Source organism: Balaenoptera acutorostrata, chromosome 8 (genome assembly GCF_949987535.1).
Source record: "Balaenoptera acutorostrata chromosome 8, mBalAcu1.1, whole genome shotgun sequence".
Taxonomy (NCBI): Eukaryota; Metazoa; Chordata; class Mammalia; order Artiodactyla; family Balaenopteridae; genus Balaenoptera; species Balaenoptera acutorostrata.
In genome coordinates this window covers 56,197,265-56,223,585 of record NC_080071.1, presented here as the reverse complement: position 1 = coordinate 56,223,585, position 26,321 = coordinate 56,197,265, and the positions used below count along the sequence as shown (strand labels likewise).

General features: G+C 38.9%; 1 protein-coding gene and 1 pseudogene across 3 annotated transcripts in view; one reads left to right on the top strand and one right to left on the bottom strand.

The window, feature by feature from the left end:
• ANKRD44 (ankyrin repeat domain 44) overlaps window positions 1–26,321 on the top strand; it is a 326,656-nt gene that overhangs the window by 46,525 nt on the left and 253,810 nt on the right. The window lies entirely within an intron of this gene.
• On the bottom strand, window positions 20,503–21,703 carry LOC103014610 (eukaryotic peptide chain release factor subunit 1-like; annotated as a pseudogene).

Here is a 26,321-nt window from a genome sequence, read left to right as displayed (position 1 = left end):
TTGAGAAGGTTTTTTGTTGTTTTTTTTTTAACATCTTTATTGGAGCATAATTGCTTTACAGTGGTGTGTTAGTTTCTGCTTTAGTTGAGAAGGTTTGAAGCCCCTCACAGCACAGTTCACTGTTTATTGGGGATACATGGAAGTCTTGGACTAGGGGCATGTGGCTGCTCAAATTTCATAGGAAATAATTGGCTCAGAATATGAGCTTCTCGATTTGTTATTGATGTATAGAGCCTTATACCCCCTTCTTTTCCTGTGACATTTTCTGAAACACCTAGGCCTTTGTTTTAAATCCATTCTACAGGAGATTAGTGATGTCTTCTTCAGAATGAATCTGTTTTTTTTGTTCTTTTTAACAAAAAATTAAGTCATTTAATACTCAGAAGAATCCTTTAAGTTAGGAGCAATTAGTATCTCCATTCAGAATGAGTCTTAAAGTGTATTTTTTAGAAAACTTGAGCCTGGAAGGTAGATGTTTAACTTTAGGATATATATATATATAAATAAATAAATATATAAATAAATATAAATATATAAATATAAATCTATCTATCTATCTATCTATCTATCTATCTATCTATCTATCTATATAAAATTTCCCCTTTGTCTTCCCCAGGCTGATTTATTTCCTGATGTAATGACTATAATGCACTTTGGTTTTGTTAACTTTGTTGTACATAGATGCTTGTATTCAAACTGTCTTACCTTTGGCTCTGTTGTGCCTACATGTACCTTTTGTAAAACTGTTGATATGTGGAGAATATCTAAATGTTGGATTTAAAGTTAACGTGTCATTTAAAGGCACACAGTTAAAGACACAGAAAAACAGGAATCTCTTCTACCGATGCTCCTGACAGGGGCTAACTGTCCTAACTGTTTTAAGTTCACACTCCTAGTGATTTAGAAACCAGCCTGGTCCAGCCTGGTCCACTGTTGGGCATTTGCTAGAAACTCGTTCTTCATCTGAAATCTCTCTTTTTTAAATTACTTTCCCCATTTGTCTTATTTTCTGCTGTCTAGAACAGTAAGCGAAAGTGGTATGAATTCAAAGACTCTGTATTTTAGATTTGAAAATGGGTTCAACTTATAGGTCATCCATACATTTTCTCTCAAACCATGTGTACAAAAGACAGCCCCCATTACAAAAATATAAATTCAGAATATGATAAGAATTTCCTTCAGTCATTTTTCTTGATTTAGAACAGATGGATTAAGATTCCTTACTATTTTTAAACTGTACTTAGTAACTACCCATTTAAAAGGTCTCCTGCAATGAACAGCACAGACGCATGATGAAGCATTTCTCTGTTTGGTGGGTGTCCTTCCATTAAGCGTGGTGTCTGCTCTGGCGTCCATGATGTGACTGGAGGAGGTGCACTGTTACTCTTCATCAGCGCTCTAGCCCTGCTTTCTCTGGCTTTCTTGTGCTGGTGGACACGTGTCAGTCTGTAGTGGGGCAGCCTCTTTGCACACTGATGGTGCTGACAACAGCAGAGCACGTAACAACCTGGAGAAAAGGGAAGTTCATAGTCCTGCTAAAGACGAAACACAGGCCTGCTCTTCTTCCTCTTTTTTAAATTTTTATGCTCCCAACTTAAAATTTATAGGTTATCAATTCCAAAACTATGACAGTTTAAGGCAAGGCAGGTTAGATTGGTTCCTTCTTGCTAGGTAAGAAGGAATACCTAATTTCTATCCAAATAGGAGCCTGTCCGGTTATTGATTTAGTTTTACTGCCCTTGGCGTCTCTTCGTTCTTAATTTTTTTAAATTAAGAATTGCTGTTGGACCAGAGGGCAGACAGCAGAAGCAAGAAGAACTACAGTCCTGCAGCCTGTGGAACAAAAACCACATTCACAGAAAGATAGACAAGATGAAAAGGCAGAGGGCTATGTACCAGATGAAGGAACAAGATAAAAACCCAGAAAAATAACTAAATGAAATGGAGATAGGAAATCTTCCAGAAAATGAACTCAGAATAATGATAGTGAAGGTGATCCTGGACCTCAGAAAAAGAATGGAGGCAAAGATCGAGAAGATGCAAGGAATGTTTAACAAAGATCTAGAAGAATTAAAGAACAGAAAAACAGATGAACAATACCATAACTGAAATGAAAAATAGACTAGAAGGAATCAATAACAGAATAACTGGGCAGAAGAACGGATAAGTGACCTGGAAGACAGAATGGTGGAATTCACTGCTGCGGAACAGAATAAAGAAAAAAGAATGAAAAGAAATGAAGACAGCCTGAGAGACCTCTGGGACAACATTAAACGCAACAATATTCACATTATAGGGGTCCCAGAAGGAGAAGAGAGAGAGAAAGGACCCAAGAAAATATTTGAAGAGATTATAGTCGAAAACTTCCCTAACATGGGAAAGGAAATAGCCACCCAAGTCCAGGAAGTGCAGAGAGTCCAATACAAGATAAACCCAAGGAGAAACAGGCCGAGACATATAGTAGTAAAATTGGCAAAAATTAAAGACAAAGAAAAATTATTGAAAGCAGCAAGGGAAAAACGACAAGTAGCATACAAGGGAACTCGCATAAGGTTAACAGCTGATTTCTCAGGAGAAACTCTACAAGCCAGAAGGGGAGTGGCATGATATACTTAAAGTGATGAAAGGGAAGAACCTACAACCAAGATTACTCTACCCGGCAAGGATCTCATTCAGATTCGATGGAGAAATCAAAAGCTTTACAGACAAGCAAAAACTAAGAGAATTCAGCACCACCAAACCAGCTCTACAGCAAATGCTAAAGGAACTTCTCTAAGTGGAAAACACAAGAGGAGAAAAGGACCTCCAAAAACAAACCCAAAACAATTAAGAAAATGGTCATAGGAACATACATATCGATAATTACCTTAAATGTGAATAGATTAAATGCTGCAACCAAAAGACACAGGCTTGCTGAATGGATACAAAAACAAGACCCATATATCTGCTGTCTACAAGAGACCCACTTCAGACCTAGGGACACATAACAGACTGAAAGTGAGGGGATGGAAAAAGATATTCCATGTAAATGGAAATCACAAGAAAGCTGGAGTAGCTATACTCATATCAGATAAAATAGACTTTGAAATAAAGAATGTTACAAGAGACAAGGAAGGACACTATGTAATGATCAAGGGATCAATCCAAGAAGAAGATATGACAATTATAAATATATATGCACCCAACATAGGAGCACCTCAATACATAAGGCAAATGCTAACAGCTATAAAAGAGGAAATCAACAGTAACACAATAATAGTGGGGGACTCTAACACCTCACTTACACCAATGGACAGATCATCCAGACAGAAAATTAATAAGGAAACACAAGGTTTAAGTGATACAACAGACCAGATAGATTTAATTGATATTTATAGGACATTCATCTGAAAATAGCAGACTACACTTTCTTCTCAAGTGCGCATGGAACATTCTCCAGGATAGATCACATCTTGGGTCACCAATCAAGCCTCAGTAAATTTAAGAAAATTGAAATCATATCAAGCACCTTTTCTGACCACAATGCTATGAGATTAGAAATCAATTACAGGGAAAGAAACGTAAAAAACACAAACACATGGAGGCTAAACAATACGTTACTAAAAACCAAGAGATCACTGAAGAAATCAAAGAGGAGTCAAAAAATACCTAGAGACAAATGACAATGAAAACACGACGATCCAAAACCTATCGGATGCGGCAAAAGCAGTTCTAAGAGGGAAGTTTATAGCTATACAAGCCTACCTCAAGAAACAAGAAAAATCTCAAACAATCTAACGTTACACCTAAAGGAACTAGAGAAAGAAGAACAAACAAAACCCAAAGTTAGCAGAAGGAAAGAAATCATAAAGATCAGAGCAGAAATAAATGAAATAGAAACAAAGAAAACAATAGCAAGGATCAATAAAACTAAAAGCTGGTTCTTTGAGAAGATAAACAAAATTGATAAACCACTAGCCAGACTCATCAAGAAAAAGAGGGAGAGGACTCAAATCAATAAAATTAGAAATGAAAAAGGAGAAGTTACAATAGACACCACAGAAATACAAAGCATCCTAAGAGACTACTACAAACAACTCTATGCCAATAAAATGGACAACCTGGAAGAAATGGACAAATTCTTAGAAAGGTATAACCTTCCAAGACTGAACCAGGAAGAAATAGAAAATATGAACAGACCAATCACAAGTAATGAAATTGAAACTGTGATTAAGAATCTTCCAACAAACAAAAGTCCAGGACCAGATGGCTTCACAGGTGAATTCTAGCAAACATTTAGAGAAGAGCTAACACCCATCCTTCTCAAACTCTTCCAAAAAATTGCAGAGGAAGGAACACTCCCAAACTCATTCTATGAGGCCACCATCACCCTGATACCAAAACCAAAGAAAGATACTACAAAAAAAGAAAATTACAGACCAATATCACTCATGAATCTAGATGCAAAAATCCTCAACAAAATACTAGCAAACAGAATCCAACAACACATTAAAAGGATCATACACCACGATCAAGTGGGATTTATCCCAGGGATGCAAGGATTCTTCAATATACGCAAATCAATCAATGTGATACACCATATTAACAAATTGAAGAATAAAAACTATATGATCATCTCAATAGATGCAGAAAAAGCTTTCGACAAAATTCAACACCCATTTATGATAAAAACTCTCCAGAAAGTGGGCATAGAGGAAACCTACCTCAACATAATAAAGGCCATATATGACAAACCCACAGCAAACATTATTCTCAATGGTGAAAAACTGAAAGCATTTCCTCTAAGATCAGGAACAAGACAAGGATGTCCACTCTCACCACTATTATTCAACATAGTTTTGGAAGTCCTAGCCACGGCAATCAGAGAAGAAAAAGAAATAAAAGGAATACAAATTGGAAAAGAAGAAGTAAAACTGTCAGTGTTTGCGGATGACATGATACTATACATAGAGAATCCTAAAACTGCCACCAGAAAACTGCTAGAGCTAATTAATGAATATGGTAAAGTTGCAGGATACAAAATTAATGCACAGAAGTGTCTTGCATTCCTATACACTAATGATGAAAAATCTGAAAGAGAAATTATGGAAACACTCCCATTTACCATTGCAACAAAAAGAATAAAATACCTAGGAATAAACCTACCTAGGGAGACAAAAGACCTGTATGCAGAAAACTATAAGACACTGATGAAAGAAATTAAATGATACCAACAGATGGAGAGATATACCATGTTCTTGGATTGGAAGAATCAACATTGTGAAAATGAGTATACTACCCAAAGCAATCTACAGATTCAATGCAATCCCTATCAAATTACCAATGGCATTTTTTACGGAGCTAGAACAAATCATCTTAAAATTTGTATGGAGACACAAAAGACCCCGAATGGCCAAAGTAGTCTTGAGGGAAAAAAATGGAGCTGGAGGAATCAGACTCCCTGACTTCAGACTATACTACAAAGCTACGGTAATCAAGACAATATGGTACTGGCACTAAAACAGAAACATAGATCAATGGAACAAGATAGAAAGCCCAGAGATAAAGCCACGCACCTATGGTCAACTAATCTATGACAAAGGAGGCAAAGATATACAATGGAGAAAAGACAGTCTCTTCAATAAGTGGTGCTGGGAAAACTGGACAGCTACATGTAAAAGAATGAAATTAGAATACTCCCTAACACCATACACAAAAATAAACTCAAAATGGATTAGAGACCTAAATGTAAGACTGGACACTATAAAACTCTTAGAGGAAAACATAGGAAGAACACTCTTTGACATAAATCACAGCAAGATCTTTTTTGATCCACCTCCTAGAGTAATGGAAATAAAAACAAAAATAAACAAATGGGACCTAATGAAACTTCAAAGCTTTTGCACAGCAAAGGAAACCATAAACAATACGAAAAGACAACCCTCAGAATGGGAGAAAATATTTGCTAACGAATCAACGGACAAAAGATTAATCTCCAAAATATATAAACAGCTCATTCAGCTCAATATTAAAGAAACAAACACCCCAATCCAAAAATGGGCAGAAGACCTAAATAGACATTTCTCCAAAGAAGACATACAGACGGCCACGAAGCACATGTAAAGATGCTCAACATCACTAATTATTAGAGAAATGCAAATCAAAACTACAATGAGGTATCACCTCACACCAGTTAGAATGGGCATCATCAGAAAATCTACAAACAACAAATGCTGGAGAGGTTGTGGAGAAAAGGGAACTCTCTTGCACTGTTGGTGGGAATGTAAATTGATACAGCCACTATGGAGAACAGTATGGAGGTTTCTTAAAGAACTAAAAATAGAATTACTATATGACTCAGCAATCCTACTACTGGGCATATACCCAGAGAAAAATCATAATTCAAAGAGACACATGCACCCCAATGTTCATGGCAGCACTATTTATAATAGCCAGGTCATGGAAGGAACCTAAATGCCCATCGACAGAAGAATGGATAAAGAAGATGTGGTACATATGTACAATGGAATATTACTCAGCCATAAAAAGGAACGAAATTGGGCCATTTGTAGAGACATGGAGAGATCTAGAGACTGTCATACAGAGTGAAGTAAGTCAGAAAGAGAAAAACAAATATCGGATATTAACACCTATATGTGGAACCTAGAAAATGGTACAGATGAACTGGTTTGCAGAGCAGAAATTGAGACACAGATGTAGAGAACAAACGTATGGATACCAAGGGGGTAAAGCGGCGTGCAGTGGGGGTGGTGGTGTGATGAATTGGGCGATTGGGATTGACATATATACGCTGATGTGTATAAAATGCATGACTAATAAGAATAAATAAATAAATAAATAAATAAACATTTAAAAAAAAAAAGAATTGCTGTTGGAACAAAGGTCGCACCCACAGCAAAAGTGATTCACCTTTTGATGAACGAGGCCCTGGGTTGCCTTTTCCATCACTTTAGCTTGTGTTTCCCAAACTGGAGTTCCCTGTGGTGTGCTCAGGTGAACTACTCAGAGAGCTAAGCTTCCAAATTGATGGAGTGCAGTTCCAGAAAGGGTGGCCCCCCTGACTGGACATCTCGGGGACCCAGGTGGCATTTTCATTCTACCTCGCACCTCTGCTTCTCCCTGAGTATTTTCTTCATTTGCTGCCTTTCTGAAGACCACATTTCTTGTCTCCTCGGATTACATAGGGGGACACGTGGCTACAGCTCCTGCCAAAGAGAGAGACGTCTTGCTCTCCATCTCCTCACATTCCCTGGATGGGGAACCTCCTGGTCCCCCCTGGGCCTTGTGGTTCAGTTAACAGGGTGAGGGCCTGGGGCAGCATACTGCACAAATGGCTCTCAGGAACTTGCTTTGTGGATGTGGTTTGTAATTGGGAAGGGGAACGTTTTGAATAAGGCAGACAATCTGATGGGTGTGCACCCCACTGGGTATACGAAGTGCTGTAATACATCTACTTCCTCCTCCTGGAGTATCCATTTTTCCTAGAGTTTTAGAAGAAACATTATTTGCTGTTAAAGCAAATGCATAAATACAACAGAGATTAAGATGGAACATATACAAGAAATCTTAAGATAACCCCAAGGGAGAGTAATTTAATTTTGTATTTGGGATCTGCTCCTCTGCTGTTAGGATGCTTCAGTAGACTAGTTCAGGAGGCACCAAAATTTCTGGCCGATTACAGGCGGGAGTTGGAAGCTTAACATGAAACCATGGAGTAGGATACTGAGTGCTTTTGACTGTTTTAGTTCAATGAGGCCAGAAGATTTGCAGCCTGCGTATTATAGAATTGGGTAGAGAATACTCCCACTGGGGGTGGCTGAGCTCAGAAACATTAATCTTGCAAGGAACCCCGGACTGATTATTAATATTGTTTCTGGAATGAGGCTGAATAATAAGACTGAGTCAGTTCAGGAGGCCACAGTTAACCCTTTTGCTTGTTGACTGCAGGACCACGTAGTGTTGCCCTTGTCTCCTCAGAGTCCAGCTAACATAGTGTGACTCTCTTTTTCTTGGCTACAGAAAGAAGATAAAACTCTAACCACAGGGCCTTCTCTCCACCCAGCTGAGGCTGCAGCTGAAGTGATTTTCTGTGATTTAAATACCTATGTGGAAATACGCTGGAGAGTTAGTAAAGCATTGACTTACGAAGGCTTCTGCATTAACATTCTTCTGGTTTTCAAGTGCATCCAAGTTTCTCTTTATATACATATGTGGAATACATACATATAGAATAACTGATATTAATAGAATAATGCAGAAATCAGCATTACTGAAGGCATTAATAAACTATCCACTGTGCTTTTGGACATCTTAGAATAAGATTCTAATAATGCCTGACAGCGAAGAGAATTCAAAAGCAGCCAGTGAATAAATGGGGAATGCCACCTAGGTTTTTTACGAATCCCCTTTCATTTTCTCCTGAAGCATAAAACGTAACTTCCCCATGACATTAAGGAAAAGTTTGAAAAACTAAAATTACTCATGGTTGGGCTACCCTCATACAAGTTGATTTTGGTTATTTATAAACAAAGCAAACAAACAAAAAACAATAACAAACCCTTTGCAATAGGTCTAAGGATTCCTGAATACTTCCTTCAGGAAGCACTCTGAGGGTAAATTGGTACCAGTGTTGATCCTGGATACCACGTGATCCTTACCTTACCTTGCAAAGGGCTGAGAGTCAAAAATGTTTGTCTCTGGCCTCTGCTCTTTCTTAGGTAAAAGATTAATTAAGAGTGTAAATTATCTTTCAAGAGTTTTTTCCAAAGCACTACAGAAGTAAATGCAGATCTTTTGCTTAGCAGGATTTAAAATCAATTTAAATATTAGCCTTATGGTTCTTGTTAAGAGTTAGTTTAAAATGAGAATTTTGCAGCTAAAATATTTGGAAACTTGGGGAATATTTTAAAAGTATAGATTATTAGGCTGCAATCCCAAAGATTTGGAGCATGGGGCGGGAATATATATTTTTAAAAGTCTCTCTTAGTGATTCTGGTTTGAGAATAAATATTTAGGTAACAGAAGGAGATAAGAGGCAGAGTGGTAGAGTCTAAAAAAAGTGTTTATAACAATGTGCCTTATGCTTTTTCTTTTTCTTTTTGTATTGAAGTATAGTTGATTTACAATGTGTTAGTTTCAGGTGTATAGCAAAGTGGTTCAGATATATATATATATATTATATATATGTTATATATAATATATATATACTTTTTCAGATTCTTTTCCATTACTGTAGGTTATTACAAGATATTGAATATAGGTCCCTGTGCTATACGTTAATCCCAAACTCCTAGTTTATCCTTCCTTGCCCCTTTTTATGCCTTTTCTTTTTTGCTAAAAGATGATTGAAGAGTTTATTGTATATGTTGTTTTGAGGAGGTTTTTTTTTCCTTTTTATACTTAAGGAAAACAAAATCTGAAGATACTGGTTTTTTTTCCCCTAGGAGTTTGCACCTACCTAGCAATTTTGGGATAAAAGCACAAAAGAAATCTTATAAAGGCTATTACCCCATAGTGAAAGAATAATCCTTTATCTGCGGAGTGTAGTTGACAATGAAAACAAGGATTGATGTATATATGTTAATACTACTCTTAGAATTTTTGAGTGTAGTGGTCTTAATACGTATCTTGGGGAAAAAGATAAGCAGTGGAAACATTCTTGTTCATATTTTTATCACTAAGATGGACAGTTATGCCTCAGTTGTTGAAATCTAGGAGTTCTGGGAAATGAGCTGGAATTTGGGTCCACCCAAGTGTAAGTCTAGATAAACCAGTCATTTAGTCTGCATGCAGTTTGCAGAAATGAAATTAAGCCAACTTTGTTTTGAAATATGTGAATCACAACAGCACTAAAACCCAGAAAGATTAATGGGCAGAGAATAGGAGCAGGTTTTTCACAGGAGGAAATACTTGCAAACACGCCTATGGGGAAACGCTCCACTCCAAATCAAAGAAATGGAAGTAAAAAAATAATGAGAAACCATTTTATGGCTACTTAATGAATACAAATATAAATAAAACAAAGCTAATGTGACCTGAGAAAATGAGTACATTCTTACATTTCTGGCAGCAATGTTAATAGCTCAATTCTCTTTGAAGCCCATCCACAGTGGATGTAAAAAGTCATATAAATGGTCAGACCCTTTGACCCGGCCATCCCGCTCCTTGGAATCTATTCTAAAGACAAACTGCTAAAGAAGAAAAAAGCTATAAGGAAAAAAACCCATTTATTGTATTGTTATTTCTGATGGTGAAAAATTAGAAAGAATGTAGGTGGCCAACAATCGAGAGATAAAATTGGAATTTTCTTTTAGCTATTCCAAATGATATTCAGGAAGACTGGAAATGAAAAAGATTTGGAAGAAAGCAAAGTGAATGAAATGTATGTATTTATATATTGTAATAAAATATGTAAAAAGATTATCAAGAAATAAACAGTTTTATTTTGGTGTTGGCAATATATGTGACGTTTAAAACAAAAAATTTTAGCAATAAATAAAAGATATTTTTTTTTTTTTTTTAATGAGGATCTTGAATCAGATGCGTATGTTTGATTGATTGATTGATTGATTGATTTTGGCTGTGTTGGGTCTTCGTTTCTGTGCGAGGGCTTTCTCCAGTTGTGGCAAGCGGGGGCCGTTCTTCATCGCGATGCGCGGGCCTCTCTCGTTGCGGAGCACAGGCTCCAGACGCGCAGGCTCAGCAGTTGTGGCTCACGGGCCCAGCCGCTCTGCGGCATGTGGGATCTTCCCAGGCCAGGGCTCGAACCCGTGTCCCCTGCATTAGCAGGCAGATTCTCAACCACTGCGCCACCAGGGAAGCCCAATAAAAGATATTTTAAGAGGAGCATTCTAAAGTGGAATGCTGGAATAATTTTTCTTCCTTCTTTGCCTTAATGCAGTAAAAATGGGTGAAATAAGAGTGAAATAAGATGCTTTTTATTTGAAATTTGAAGGGCTTTAAAACTTTTCTCCTTTTTAAAAAATATTTATTTATTTATTGGCTGCGTTGGGTCTTCGTTGCTGCACGTGGGCTTTCTCTAGTTGTGGTGAGTGGGGGCTACTCTTCATTGTGGTGTGCGGGCTTCTCATTGCAGTGGCTTCTCCTGTTGTGGAGCATGGGCTCTAGGTGTGAGGGCTTCAGTAGTTGCAGCACGCGGGCTCGTTAGTTGCAGCACATGGGCCCTAGAGCATGCGGGCTTCAGTAGTTGTGGCGCGTGGGCTCAGTAGTTGCGGTGCATGGGCTCTAGGGTGCGCGGGCTTCAGTAGTTGTGGCTCGAGGGCTCTAGAGCACAGGCTCAGTAGTTGTGGCACACGGGCTTAGTTGCTCCGCAGCATGTGGGATCTTCCTGGACCAGGGATCGAACCCGTGTCCCCTGCACTGGCAGGTGGATTCTTAACCACTGTGCCAGCAGGGAAGCCCCTAACACTTTTCTCCTTTTACTAGCTTACCTCCCCAGATGAATTTTATAGCCACCTCAGTTGTCTTTTCTGCTTTAAAATTTTTGTAGCCACCCAAACCAAGCCTTTGCTGACTGTGGGGTCAGACTGTCTGGATTTTAATCCTATTTCTATCACTTACCTGGAGAAACTATATGACCACTCTGTGCTTTGGTTTCCTCATCTGGAAAATGGAGATGATAATGGCCTCTAACTGGTGAGAACTAAATGATATAATGTATAAAAAGTACATAATAAGGTGAGTGGTACTAAAAGCATTCAATAATATAAGCTATTATTCTTTACCCATCTTTGGAAGTGACTCTTGATTGCCCATCCCGCTTTCTTCTTTGTTAACAGAATCCCAATTTTGTTCAGGCATCCGGCTGCAATGTGCCCAACCCCAGGGGATGAATGAAGACCTCTTAGCAGATCATGGCAATCCTATTCCCATTTGGCACAAATTCGTTTAGAAGGGTGATGTGACTTCATTCTGGTTCAGGAGATTTACTGGAAGACTGGGGGCTTCTGGGAAAGAAATTTCTCCCATATAAAAAAGAGAGAGGTTCAGGGAGTATATACTCCTCACCTCTCCCTGCCTCCAGTGTTCCTATTTTGGACATTCTTGTGTGATGATGTGTTGTTTGGAGCTTTTGCCACCATTTTGCAATCACAAGGGGGTGGTCACCAACTACCAAAGATGCAGAGCAAAAGGATGACATCACTGAACCACTGACCTACTCAGGCTAGAACAACCTACCTCAAAAGGTTTTGCTGAGAGAGAGATATAAATGCCCAGATTGCTTAAGCCAATTTTAGTTGTCTTTTCTGATGTTTGCAGCTGAAAACATCCCAACTGATAGATAAGTTTAACTGTCATTGTATAGTGTAGTGATTTTTAAATTATGCCACCAAAAGAAATAGTTTTTCATGAGTAGATTAAAATTTCTGAAATAAGTCAGCATTCTCCTATTAGTGTTTTATCATAGGTGCAGATTTTCATTATAGAAAGAATACTTCTAGAATTTAACCTTAGTTAATACCTATTGTATATTTTGGGCCTAGAAACATCTTTGAAAACTACTTTGATAATAAAAGTGAAATGTATGTGGACTTGGATGCTTTTAATTATCCACATGAAAAATATTCTCAAAATAAATACTGTAGTGATGTAGACATTTTGGTGAGAATGAATGTAAACCTGTAACTCGACAATTGATGAGCCAGCTGCAGCTGTGATAGGATTATGGCTTAAATATTTTGAATATCTGTTTAAAAATAAACTTTAGTGCAGCTGATAAAGAGATTATGTGTTTTAATGGTTGTGTTTGCTTAAATTACATATCTAAAACAAATAGGAAGTTGTGTTTTCCCTTTGCTCTGTCATAAAAACTTTTTTTGTTTCCCAGCGTACTGTTTGAATAAAAGTATGCTGGTGGCCACTTGATTATTCCACACATAGAGCAAAATAGGGAAGTTCTTCCTCTTTCATAATGTGAATCTTGTCCTCTTTTAAGAAGGTTAAATTGATAAAAATTGTCAAATGTGTTTTCTAGTGGGATTTTTATGATCAAAGTGAGCTTTAGACCACACTTTTTTACATATTATGTAATTTTCAAGAATAATAAACTTTCTCCTTGTATAACTAAAAATGTTAGTTCTCCCTAAGCAAAAATTTTCTCAATTCCAGCACCGCCCCCCTGCCCCCCAGCATTCCTCAAAGTACATATACATCAGTACTTCCCTCCACATGGACACCACATGCTCTCTCTGCTTTGAGTTCCTTTTCATCATCCCAGCGATCCTTCTTCATCTGTAGCAAAGACCTGTATACCCAGGGGAGCTAATGCAGCTCTCACTGGAATGGATGCAGCTCTAGTCCCAAGGCAGTCTGCTGGAGAATTGCCCCTTGCTTGGGGAGGCTGGTCTTTCTGCTCTATGCAGGCCTTCAACTGATTGGATGAGGCCCACCAGCATTATGGAGGGCAATCTGCTTTACCCACAGTTCATCCATTTAAACATTAATCTCATCCAAACACACCCTCCAAGTTGACACATAAAATTAACTATCACATTTCCCCTTCCCATCCCCCTCTCCAGGTTGACAGTAATGAGGCTCTGCTCTCTGCTCTTACTGCAGCACTGGGTAGGAAGCCAGGAGGGACAAGTGTGGATGTTGCTACTTTCTTCTTTTCTGCTTCTGGGTTGTTCAGGTATTTTGGGGAGCAGGGAGGAGGAGGGGGGACAAGGAGGAGGAAGAGACCCCGTCCAGAACCATTACTTAGCATGCACAGTTGATGGAGCAAATGTCTTAAGCCTGCAGAAACCTGTTGCCAGCCGTTTCCTGGTTCTTCTTGGGTGCCTCTGCTCCTCAGCTTGGACTCTTGTATTGAGTTGGGCAGAACCTTTCTTTATCATGGAAGAGACTGTGTGTAGAGGGAAAGGTCTGTTAGAAAATAACTGCTCTTCACACCTGGGACCCTCAGGCTGGACTTGGAGAGAGAAGACTTGGGCTCTTGTCTTTTGTCTGTTGTGTGGTTTTGGGTACATTACTCATCATCTTTGCACTCAGTTTCCTCCTCTGCCAAATGGGGAGAATAATAAGGCCTCAGAACGTTGCCATGGGGATGATGTCAGAGGTTATGTGTACGTAATTTGTATCCTGTAAAGTACTGTATGAATTAAGTTTGGGTTTTTACTTTATCCTACTTGTTGGCACCAAGCAAAACCTAATTTATATAAAGCAATTGATTTTGCTCTACGTACTCAGGACTACTGCCAGTATGATTGCCCTATGATAGATTTGACAAATTTCCTTTCAAGGAACAAAAGGATGTATTGTAAGGAGTTTGTTTCCTGGGTTGGGGACCCATATTCAACAACCATGCTGCACCCTAGTGTGACTTGTAACACGTCTGGGTGTAGATCTGTTACCGCTGCCTTGCTTGGAAGCCCTTGCTGACAGTGAGGAGATGAATAATTAAGCTAACACGTTCTTGTGCAATTTCTTTGTTGCCTGGTGTCATGTTCAAAGATTAGATTTCCTGGGAAGACGCTGAAACAATTTTTTCCCCGTGGCATTGAAAATAAGGACCATGTTTGAATGAAATAAAAACTGACTGATCATTCATTAGCTTGGACATTTCATTCAGTCAACACGTATTCATCACGAGGACTGCATTGTGCTGTGCCAGGTAGTAAGGAAGAAACGAAAGGGAAGAGATGGAAATAAGACTGGAAAGATACGGAGATGCTTGATGGTGAGGCTGGAGAGTTTGGATTTTATTTTGTTGGTGTTAAAACATGGGGGTTGTGAGTGTTTTGCTGTATCCTAGCTGTGTAATTTTGGGTAAATTATGAAACTACTCTGTGCCTCAGTTTCTTCATCTGTGAAATGGAAAGAATGAGAATATAGCTCATAGTACCGTAGTGAGGATGAAATTAGATAATGCACGAAAAGCACTTAGCATAGTGCCTGACCCTGGGGAGCTGCTGTAGACGTTTGAGCTCTAGAAAATATGTGTCAGGAAGCAAATCTGGCAGCAGCACAAGGGTAAGGTGCTACAATGGGAAGGGCTGACAGGGGTGGTGATGGGGAGACTGTTACAGTAAAAGCGGGATACTTGGCAGCACCAGGGGCCCAGGAATTCAAGCTCCCTCTGTAGGCTGGCTGGGCGGAATGGTTTAAGAATGTAGGGGTTATGTGCGGCAGGGCATAGTTATTCGTGGCCTTATAACTGGACTTTCATATTTTGCCTATTCTCTTCCTTCCTTTTCCTTCATCAAAGCCTGGCCTTCATCAGGGCTCATGTGGCTGCATTGTGTTCACAGTGCTATATTAGGGAATATATTTTATTTCTCTTGCCTTCCTAGTTTTTAAAATGTTCCTAGAAGAATTTAGGTACAACTTTGATTTGAATGGCCTCGATGCCTTTAATTTTCCCTGAACGTGAAGACATTCCCGTGTCCTTAGGAGTCACAGTCACTTGTGATGCTCCAGCTGCCTCCTGACTCGAGTGATGCGTACAGAATCATCGTGGTGATTCTCATGGGACGGCCCAGCAACTGCTGCCACTGTTACGAAAAATAACTCCACAAACAACTTTGCTCTCAAGTTCCCTCTTCCCCTTGACCTGATAAAAACTATAGCAAACAGCCTCTTTATTTTGTAAGGTAAATGACACCCTTGAGTTAATCTGCTTTGTAATTGGACATTTTCATATATTTTCTTAAAACAAGCAGTGTGTGTAGCCAACCTGTGGGTAGCCAGCCTTCAAGATTGGCTACCCACAGACTTACCCACCTATCCATGTATTTTTACCAGGAATGGACTGATCAATCATCTTGATAGAGCAAGGGGTTAGCTGAAGAGATAATTTGCGTCACTGCTTGAGATGTAGAGGTGGCTTTCTTTAAAAAATTGTCAAGCCAAAACTTTGTTGAGGGTAGAAAGCAAATAGTAAATAGTCTCTGTACATGTTGTCATTTCCCCCATTTTCTGTTTTTCTATCTCCTCAGCAATGGTTTCAACTAACGTAAGAGACACACACGGTATTCTGTCCCACCTCTATCATGACATATGCCTGGTGGCAATGAATAGAAATGATTATTAGCAAATAATATTAGAAGCGTTCTAAATTCTTCAGAAAGACGGGAGTAAATAAAAATTACTGCCCGCTGCTTAGATACTGACCAATCAGAGGCTGACACATTCTTCTTATCTGCTAAATTAGTAAGAGAGTGGGAAGCAATTTTCTCCTAATGCTATTGTATCCCTTGATGTACAGATATATCTCAATTTTCCCATTATACCATGGGTAGTTGCTTAAGAGAGTTGTGCCCAAGCATTTAAACAATTACCCTGTTTTTTAATGTGGCGGCTGACATGAGCTATTAAGAAACTTGAAACTTTAACAGCAGCTGCTTCCTTTGTCATTTATAGCCACCTAAGTTGTTTTGAATTTCTTTTCATTTTTAAGATGTGGCTTCCATGTGTGAGAAGCATTTGGTTATTTTGATATTTTTGCCTTGGAGTACAATGTCAATGACTGTTTGCTAACTTTTATACATAGGTCATTTCATGTCTGTGTTCGTGGGTGACATAACAATAGTTCTGTGCCTATTCATAGTGCTGTTTGATTTCTTAACTCCCTTGTTTTGGGCCCACAAATATTTCCTCTCTGTATGTTTTCTTGGCCTTCACTTATTTGTTTTAACAAGTGAGTTTTAGGAAGCCCCAACTAGCTTGAACTTATTAACATTGATTCAATTAACACAAAATTTAGAGTTAAGGCCCAAGTTTCTCTTACTTATAAAACAATTTTTTTTTTTCCCGTCTTAAAATAAAGTTGTACTTCTGAGGCACTGGATTCCTTGTTTCTTAGGCTCTCTAGGAATCCTTTTGAGCTAGTCTTACAGACTTTCTTGCTGCTATTGACATCGTAAGACAAATTCAGTAGTGTGAACTAGAAACACATTGCATGTTTAGTGAATATATGTGTATAGTAAATACTCAAAAATGGTAGACTTAGTTTATTTTTGTTTTGCTTTGGTTTGATTTGTGGATATTTATTCCTTAAATGGCTTTTCTAATATGGTTTTGTGGGTCCACTTTAGTCATTGGAATTCTTGCTCAGTGAAATTGAAGGAAATCTCAGCACTTTCTAGAAACTCTGTTCCAGCAGAGCTGTAATTAGAGCAGGGCAATATAATTTCCCTGAGCAAATAAGTTTGCTGCTTATTTGGCTAGTCACAAAATTTAGGCCTGTTTATTCAGGTCTCAAAGCAAAGGAACTTGTACCTATTTGTGGCCCTTCCATCTGGCTGTGGTTAACCTGGTGGACTGAGAATTTCCACACTGGGGCTTCCAGCTGACATAATTTCCCTGGGTTCCTCCCCTTTGAGTTGTAGAGAGACTACACAGAGATTTTCTGGTCTCATCTTGGGAGATGACATAAATAGAAGCATGTTCTTTGTCTCCCTTGATGGGTGAATCAAGTCCCAAAGTCTGCCTACATTAGAGTGTCCTGTTGACCATTCTTGACCTTCCCCCTAGCTGAGAGGAAGGGGGTCATTCCCAGAACTGTCTGAAAATATTCCATGGGAAGAATAGCCTGGAGGGGTTAGAAGAAGAGTTCTTTTGTTCATGATGAACCTGGAGAGGTGGCTTTGCTAGTTTAACCGAGTCACTGTGGTTGTAACTGGGGACAGAAACGCCTTAACAAGTAAGTGGTTTGTAGAATTGCTAAAGATGGACTTTGATGCCTGGCTCTTCCTGTCTCTTTTGCTAAACCTGGCATATCTGGAAACGTAGGAAGCCTTAGGACCAAGCATACTGAAATTTTTTTCTTTTGGCCAGAATTAGAGTTTGGTTTTACTTTTCTGGATAGTCCAAGTTACCATGATTATCAAACTGAAAATAAGACAAAGCAACAGATCATATCATAAGATATTTGCTACGTAGGTCTGTTATAACTTTAGTTTCTCTATGCTAATTTTTCTCTTTCTAATTTTATACATAGTATTAGATTTATTTAACTAATAACCTGCTAAAATAACTAATCATGAAGAAGGACCTGCTTTCATGGAATTCTCCAAGAATAATCACGTATTTCCCAGTATGTAATAAGCATTTAATAACTTGATGAAAGAATGAATGATAGAGTTTAAGGGTCTATTGATAAAGTTTTATTTCCAATTCAAGTTTTTATATATAGGGTACTGTTACAAAATAAATCAAGAGGTTATATTTAAAGGAGATCTTTTAAATGATTAGGGGGAAAAAGCACAATAGCATAAATATATATTTTTATATTGATATTGTACAAGTATTTTTATTATGTTTGCAGGCTTTAGTTTATTTATTAGCTCATAGTGGGAAGACCTTTGAAGAGTTTCTTTTCCTCTTTCAGGCTACTGGCACTATGTAGTGAATCATCAAAATAAATTCTTCCTTTTTATTACTCCTACATTAGAACCTGGCATACTGGAGGTATACAGTAAATCTTAAAGAACAATAAACACCTCTGTTTCTTAAAAGAAAGAAAAAAATCTCACTTTCAGTTACTTCTGATTTTTAAAAATATTAAAACAATATAGATTCAAAGGTTAGTTTTTCTTTCTCATCCTTAACTTTTTTCAGATTGTAAAAGCAATAGCAATTCATGATAGAGAATTTAGAGATACAGAGAATTAAAATTACCTGTAAACTTCATTACCCAGAGACAGCCCTGTTTAATCTTGATACATTTCTTTCCATTCTAGTGTGTTGCCATGTATATTCTACACAGCATTTGCCGTATAAGATGAACAAGAGTTGAAGTAGAAGATCTGTCTACTGTGCCCCTCTTGGAGATCCATAATGTATACTGGCAATATTAAAGGCTCTGAGAAGGTCTGCAAGAAAGAAACCTTTCAGTTAGTGTTTCCTAAGCTTATTTGACTCCTAGCACTGTGTGTGTGTGTGCGCGTGCGGGCGCGTGTGTAATGCCTATTGGCATCGTCACATATTGACAAATTTAATTCTATTTTCCTTTTCTCCTTTTAAGTCGTGAGCTTTTCTGACAGTCTTCCCTGGCAATGGGAAATTCTCCTCTAATTTTTCAGACCTGATGTCGTGGTATACCTCAGAAACAGGACCAAGATTCAGAAAGAGAAAATTTGTCCTGGAGAGGAGGAGTAATCTTCAAATGCATGATCATTGTGGGCTGTATAACATGATTTTGCATACCTCCAGTCCAAAAAATCAAATTTATTCATGGTCAAGAGGATGTTTCTGAGTCTTTGCCAGCTGTGGATTATGTATCTGGGGAAAGCTGATGGAGAGGCCTTTGATCACAGGCTGGCTTGTTGTAGAATTTCCTGACTGCAAAGAGCAGACAGTTACTTTTCAGAGAGGATGGGTGTGTGTCGGGGTGGGCTGGAGAATGGGCCAGAAAATTGTGAGGTTTGGTTATTATGCAGTATACCATGTCCTCGGATCTGTCTTTCTGCGATGACTTATCCGCAGTAAAACATTACCACATGCTGCTGTGGTTAATCAAAAAAACTTACTTTAAAACTGCCGTAGCCACACTAAATCTAAACTGGGCACAAAGCGTTGTTTCCCTCAGAGAAGGACGCGCTAGAAACAAGTGAGGTCGAATCTCTAGCAATTTTGTAAAGGTTTCCTTTACGCTTCTAGCAACTGTCACTGGTGTCACTAGCTTGCCATTTTTAGAACAGCTTCGGGGATTCCCATCTTGCTTCTTGCTCAGTTCTTCCTCTTAATTTCTGAAATACCTCGAGTTTAGTAGTTGAAGTCTGACCAACTCTTTTTTTTTTAAGAAGGTACCAATCTGGTTTGACTTACCTCTTGAGTATATTTTTCTATGTAAGTTTTATTCTGTAATTAACAATTCAACCATTGGTATTTTAGGAAATGCAGAAGTCATATGACCCCAAATGCATATATTATAAGGGAGTGTGTTTGAGAGATTAGCAGAAAAATGAAAAGCCCCTCTTCTGACTGAAAACCCACATTGAAGCCATTTGAGAAGAATTAGACTGATTGTATATGGTATTTTTTTCTCCCGATATTCACCACATATATTTCTTCTTATGCAGTCTAATCTGAGGATGCCATGTAAATGGGTCACTGTGAAATGCAGCAATTTAATTTTTCTCCAGTCGAACGATCTCATTTCTATTAACTTTTGAAGGTTTACAGCAGTGAAAGTATTTTTGCTTCTATGTATGAAGTTTAAAAACATCATTTTTTCCCCATAAAATACAAGAGCAGCCAATTTCACCGTCGAATAAAAATAAAAACTGGGATTTAAAAATTAGTCCAAAGTGGCATTTAGGAACTTAGCTGTAGGTTGCTGTGCTGATACCATGACAAACCAAAGTGTAGGGTTGGGTCAGGTTTTGTTTCGGTTTTCTTTTCAATATCCAGTGCTCGTGGATTAAGTTCTAGAAATGTTCCAATTGTAAGGCAGGGATTTGTTTGGATTCCACCACGGGTATGTTTCTTGGGTTGGATGCTGGGGGGTGAGGCACGTTTTGCCAGACCCATGTCAACTACCTAGTAATCATCAAAGTCAAAAAATTCATCGTCTCCTCCTTGGTATTCCATTCCCTGGAAATCTACTCGGTAACGCAAGGTACCTCCAATTGCACCAAATCCTTTCACAAACTGGGATCCTTCTTGTGCCTTATCTGTGACAATTTCCAACATAGCTCCAAATTTTTTTTATAGTTGTCAGCAAACCATTCCAACAGGGGCATCATGCGCATGTTCTTGTCGTGCCTCTTTGTCTGTAAAATGAGATTTATCCTTCTCTTTCTCTGGAGTTGATAGAAAATTTTGTCCTCTTCTGTGCTCTGGCAATGAAGAACATCTCTCTGGCTGATGTCATCAGAGTATCGCTCTATTAATTTCTTGTCTTGAATGAGCTTCATGTTGGAGAGGACTTCAGTAGATATCTCAATAGCTTGGTTGAATCCATTTTTACCACCGTAAGATGTATCAACTAATTTAAAAACTTTTGATTGTAACCTCTGATCAAACATAGCAGATAGACTTAGTTCAGTTTTAAAGTCAGCTGATCCAGCTAAAACGAGACCAGTCACATTCACTTTGTCCCCAGAAATAAACAGCTGCCCCACTGTCTGAGCTACTTTCCAAATCGAGTTAGGTCACTTCCCATTCTTAAATGGGCAAGATGCAGGCTGGTTGACATCCTCCACCATGTTTCTTTGGGAGAGCCACAGTGAATTTGTGCAGGACTTCTCTTGTATTTCCTTGGAGTGTGCCAAAAAGTCACCACTACCATCTGTTACAGTGATGCCAACTTGCTGTCTTCTGGAAGCAGTGCTGTAAGAGCCTCTGGATGGAGTTGGTTGTCCCACAAATACAATGACCTATTAATTGGTTCGAAAGGTTCAAAGTCAATGTTGACTTTCTTTTCCTTTCCCTCTTCTGTTATAGTTGTAGCACAGGCCATTTAAACTACCAGGCCATTTGGATGTACTTCGTTATAAAACTTGAGTCTTTGTTGTACAGATGTAATGGCTCCCAGGACTGAAAGGCGGTTTGCTAGTAACTTAAAGTTAGATGCACTTCCAAACTCCTCTGCTAACATTTTTGCCACTCGTGAAATCTGGTCTTTGGGAGGGATGATCAGTGACATCATGCCTGTGCCTTTGCTGCGGGCCGCCTCCAAGCTCCTAACGAGCTTCCTGCTCTTCCAGATCTCCATGTTCCTGTCAGCAACGCTGGGGTCATCTGCTGTGTTCTCGCTGCCTTCTCCCTCAGGGCCCACTCTTTGGTGGCAGCGGCTGCTCCTCCCCGGCGGTGGCTCTGATGTAGGACACCCTGCATTTAGTTTTTACATGAGTGTTCCCCTGGTCACATTTTCATCTCTTGTTCATGATCTGAAATCCATCAGGGTACTGAAACTCCCAAAGACTAAAAAAAATAGTTCAAAGACCAAAGCAAAGGTGGTATGTAGTAGAACGGGCAGGCTATGAAACATGAAACTCTGAGTCTGCTCTGGGACAGTGTAAATGGTACAAACATTTTATGAAAATAGAAAATAAAATCAAAGCAAAACTAAAAACACATTTCAGAACTCATGTGACAGTGATACTTGGTTATCTTGCATGGAGACTAACTTGTTTGTTCATATCAAGGCTCGAATTACATTCCGTTGTTGGACATACAGGTTTCTTTCTCCCGTTTGGTCGGTCTTACTTGCTTAGATGACATCCATTTGAGGAGGGACCTGCTGTTACCAGGAACAGCAAACGAGATCCCCTCAAATGTTTTTGCAATTTGTGGCAGAAACTACTGATTGTCTCCCAGTATCCAGCCTTCCTTTCTTTGTTATTAATATAAACTTCTAGAATACAGACTATATTTTCTAGCTTCCCTTGCCTCTAAGTATGGCTGTATGACTACATTCTGACTAAAGGACTTATGTGTGAAATTTCTAGAAAAGGGGAAGCTTTTTTACCTCTTTTTTACCTCTTTCTTTCTTACTAATGCCTAGAATTGGTTGGGATGGCTGGACTTGAGCAGCCTTGATGGATCATGAAGTAGAAGCATGAAGTAGATGCTAAGGAGGGTTTTGCAGCAAGATAGACGGAACCTGGGTCTTCTCACTGCAGATCACTGTAGCAGTCCTGGGTAACTTTGTATTTAGACCTTGTTTACAGTGAGGGAGAAATATGCATCTATCTTGTTTAAGCCACTGCTGTTTGGGATTTTCTGAACTACACTGCAGAACCTAATCCTTCTATCATATTATGCTATCCTTAGGACTAAACCAGTTCTTTGTCAGGGTCACGACCATAGCATAGATCAAGATAAACTAAATTCACCGAGAAGAATCTACTTACTAGCACTATGTCAGGCCGATTGATCAGACTGTTTTCAGACACTATTTTCTTCACTTCATCTTTATTTGGCCTGACCATTTATATGGCAGTGTGTCAGGACATGATGGGGTTTGCTTACTAAATTCATTCAGCAAATTGAGTGCCTACTATATTCCAGGCATTGCATTAGGCTCCAAGAATCCAGTGAAAGCAAAACAGCCATAGTCTCTGTTCTGGCAGGGCTTACAGTCTGGTGTAGAAAGATAGATATTAGTCAAAGAACACACACAGTTACATAATTACTCTACAGACTGATAAGTGCTCTGAGGGAAAAGCACAGGAAGCTGCAAGAACCTATGTAACGGGGAATCTCATCCAGGCAGGACAGTGGTAGGGTGGTGAGGGAAGGGTGTTTTGGACAAGGGCCTTTTGAATTGAGATCTGGAAGGTGAATTGGATTTAACTAGGTGAGGAAGAGTGTATAGAATGTTCTAGACAGAGGGAATTGTCTGTGCAGAAGCTGTGAGAAGGGAGAGGGCTGATGCATTTCAGGAGTGGAAAGGAGGCCACTGCATTCCCGTGCATTACCGGTGCACAGTAAATAAGGGAAAACGGTGGGAATAAACTAAGCTTATTTGGTAAGGATGTCACTTTTGTAAGGAATTAAGTATTATCTTTTATTACAGTATTATTGCAGAGAATCTGATCACTTAATTCCAAATCTATCACAAGATAGATAAAACAGTCAGACCTTTTGTATCTTTGGAGGTGAGGCTCTGGGACATGTAATTAAGCTCCAGGTTTTTCTGCGTGGTTCTCTTTTGCAGTGATTTACATATTGTTTATCAACTGTCATTTAGACATTTGCACAGGTGGATAGTAGACACAAACAGAGCCAGCATTAAAGACATCACACCCATTGAAGCTTCTAATGAGAACATTAATGCTGTGAGGTATTTTTAATGAGCACAGGCTCCCTTGAATAGAGCTTCATTCCTAAAAAAAAGGGAGAGGACCAGAGTGGCTTGAATGCAAGTGAGTTGATAAGTCTCGTTTTTTGAGAAAAATATTGCTGAAATGGTACCTTTTAAGTTAATGCTACTGAAAGTAAAAACAGCAGAGGCAGGAAAATATTTGTTTTCCAAACACATTTTATTTATTGATTGGTGAGTTCTTAGAAAAGATGATTTAATAATTGATTCCTTCTTTGTTTTGAACAAATTTAGTGTTTGGTGCCTTTCTTAGGCATCATAACTAGTACTGAAACATTCAAGAGTGCAGTACTATATGAGAACAAAGGTCTATTCTTAGGGAAAAAAATCAGCTATTATATGAGACCCACAATCAATGGCAAGCAACTTAAAGAAGTCGAGTTTCCTCCAAAAATGAGCCTCTCATCAGCTCAGTTCTACACTGTTGCCATCTTTGCTGCTGCCAAGCCATCAAAGAACACTTTGTTCCGCCTATTTTCTTGACTTCTAGTGAGAGACAGTAATGTCTTGCTTCTCTCGATTTTCCCTCTAGTATTTCTGAATGCTGCTGTGCCTTTGCTGCTTCTGTAAGTCATTTTAATTACAGTATAGTGTATTTCTTCTTACCATGTGCTCTGTACAAAGTTGGACTTGACGTGGTACAGCAGTTCTCTTCTTCTCATAGCTACTGTAAAATTTTTCTTTCTTTCTCTCTCCCTCCCTCCCTCCCTCCCTCCCTCTCTCTCTCTCTCTTTCTTTCTTTCTTTTCTTTCTTTCTTTCTTTCTTTCTCTCCCTTCCTCCCTCCCTTCCTTCCTTCCCTCCTTTCTTTATTTTTTTAGTCATTTGTTGAGGGGAGATATTGGCAGTTTGGGGCTTAGATCGAGGCTACCTTTGTGAGGAATGGAGAAATAAAATTGAAGCTTATTTAAAAGCTCCATTAAAGGGATATATAGATAGACAACACTTCTGTCCATAGCGTTGAAAGAAACGACTAGGCCCTCTAGATGATAAGGCTCAACATTGTAAGAATAAGCGAACACAAGAAATCTTTTGTAATATCCTCTTTTTATTGGCCTACAGAAATATTTTTTGCGTATGTTCTCCTGTTGCTCCTTTTTTTCAATGTATTCAGGCTCTACCATTGATTAGCTGGGGAGGTGGGTTCAGTTGTTCAGATACTTGTGAACGCTTTCAAGGTAAGAACCATGTGTCTTCTTAATCTGCTCTTAACTTAGGCAACAGACACATAGTAGATGCTTAGTGATGGTTTTTGAATGTATTTACATGCAGTCAGCCTTCAGGAGAGGAAAAGTGCCTACAACTTAAATTCTGATCCCGCCAAGAAGGCTTTGCAGAGATAGTGCTTTGCAGCCTCTTTGGCCCGTAGAAGGTGCAGGGGTTGGGAGATTCTGGATATAGCTCTGGGTCTGTATTGAGTATCTAGGTGGCATCTTTTGGGTTTTCACCTATTGGAGCATTATTATGTCCTATTTCTACCAGGTGTGCACTTATACTTCTATTCATTTGTCCAGGGGTGTCTTAGACTCAGAATTACTATTTGATGGTCATGTAACAAATAGCCCTCATCAACTGACTCTACGTTTCAAGCCCTCATTGCAGTGCTGAGGGCTCTATTCAGAGTGACTTGTGCGGTGTTACTTCCCTTGATTTACTGTCCCTGAGAGCTCCTCCTGGAGCACCATTGCTTGAACCACTCATTTGCTCACTCAGATGAATGACTTTGGACTACTTTGCATTGTTAGTTACTTGTTTTATTCCTGTAAACCTCACCTCCCCAACTGTTTTATAGCTTCTAGAAGGCAGAGGTTGGATCTCAGACTACTTTTGATCCCCTCTCAGCATATAGTAGGCAATCAACAAATATTTGAATTTGGAAATTCCAAGTGAAGATAGTTTTTCCTCTTGTGGAAAATTCTAGCAATATCATTCTATTTAGTTCTTTTATAGAACCCAAGACCATGCTTAACTGGGTAGACAATTCCATATAGCTTGCTAAGATTTTCACATGCAAGCCTTCTTTCTTTCGTCTTAGCATTGTTTGTGTGTGTGTGTGTGTGTGTGTATGTGCGTGTGTGTGTTGAGGCTGAAGTTTGTAATGCTTAACATGGAAAGCCCATAGGTATAGGCCCATTCTCTCTGAAGGTGAAACGTAGGACTAATTGAACAAATGCTGTTAGCAATGAATAAGGAATGAAGTTTGAAAGATTTAGCATTGAGTATAGACTGCTAACCCTCTCTTCAGCCTTTTCTTAAAATGACTCTATTGAAAGGAGATATTAGAACTTACTGGAAGTGGTTTTCAGGTGAAATTTGGAGAGAGGCAATCAAATGGAGATTTAAAAGTTTTAAAGTTTAGCAAAGTTTTGTAATTTTGGAAATCGAGGACCATTAAGGTTAAGTAAAGTTTGGGGTATTTACCTAACAGAAAACCATATGCTATTAAAAAGATGAGGTGGGCTTCCCTGGTGGCGCAGTGGTTGAGAATCTGCCTGCCAATGCAGGGGACACGGGTTTGCGCCCTGGTCTGGG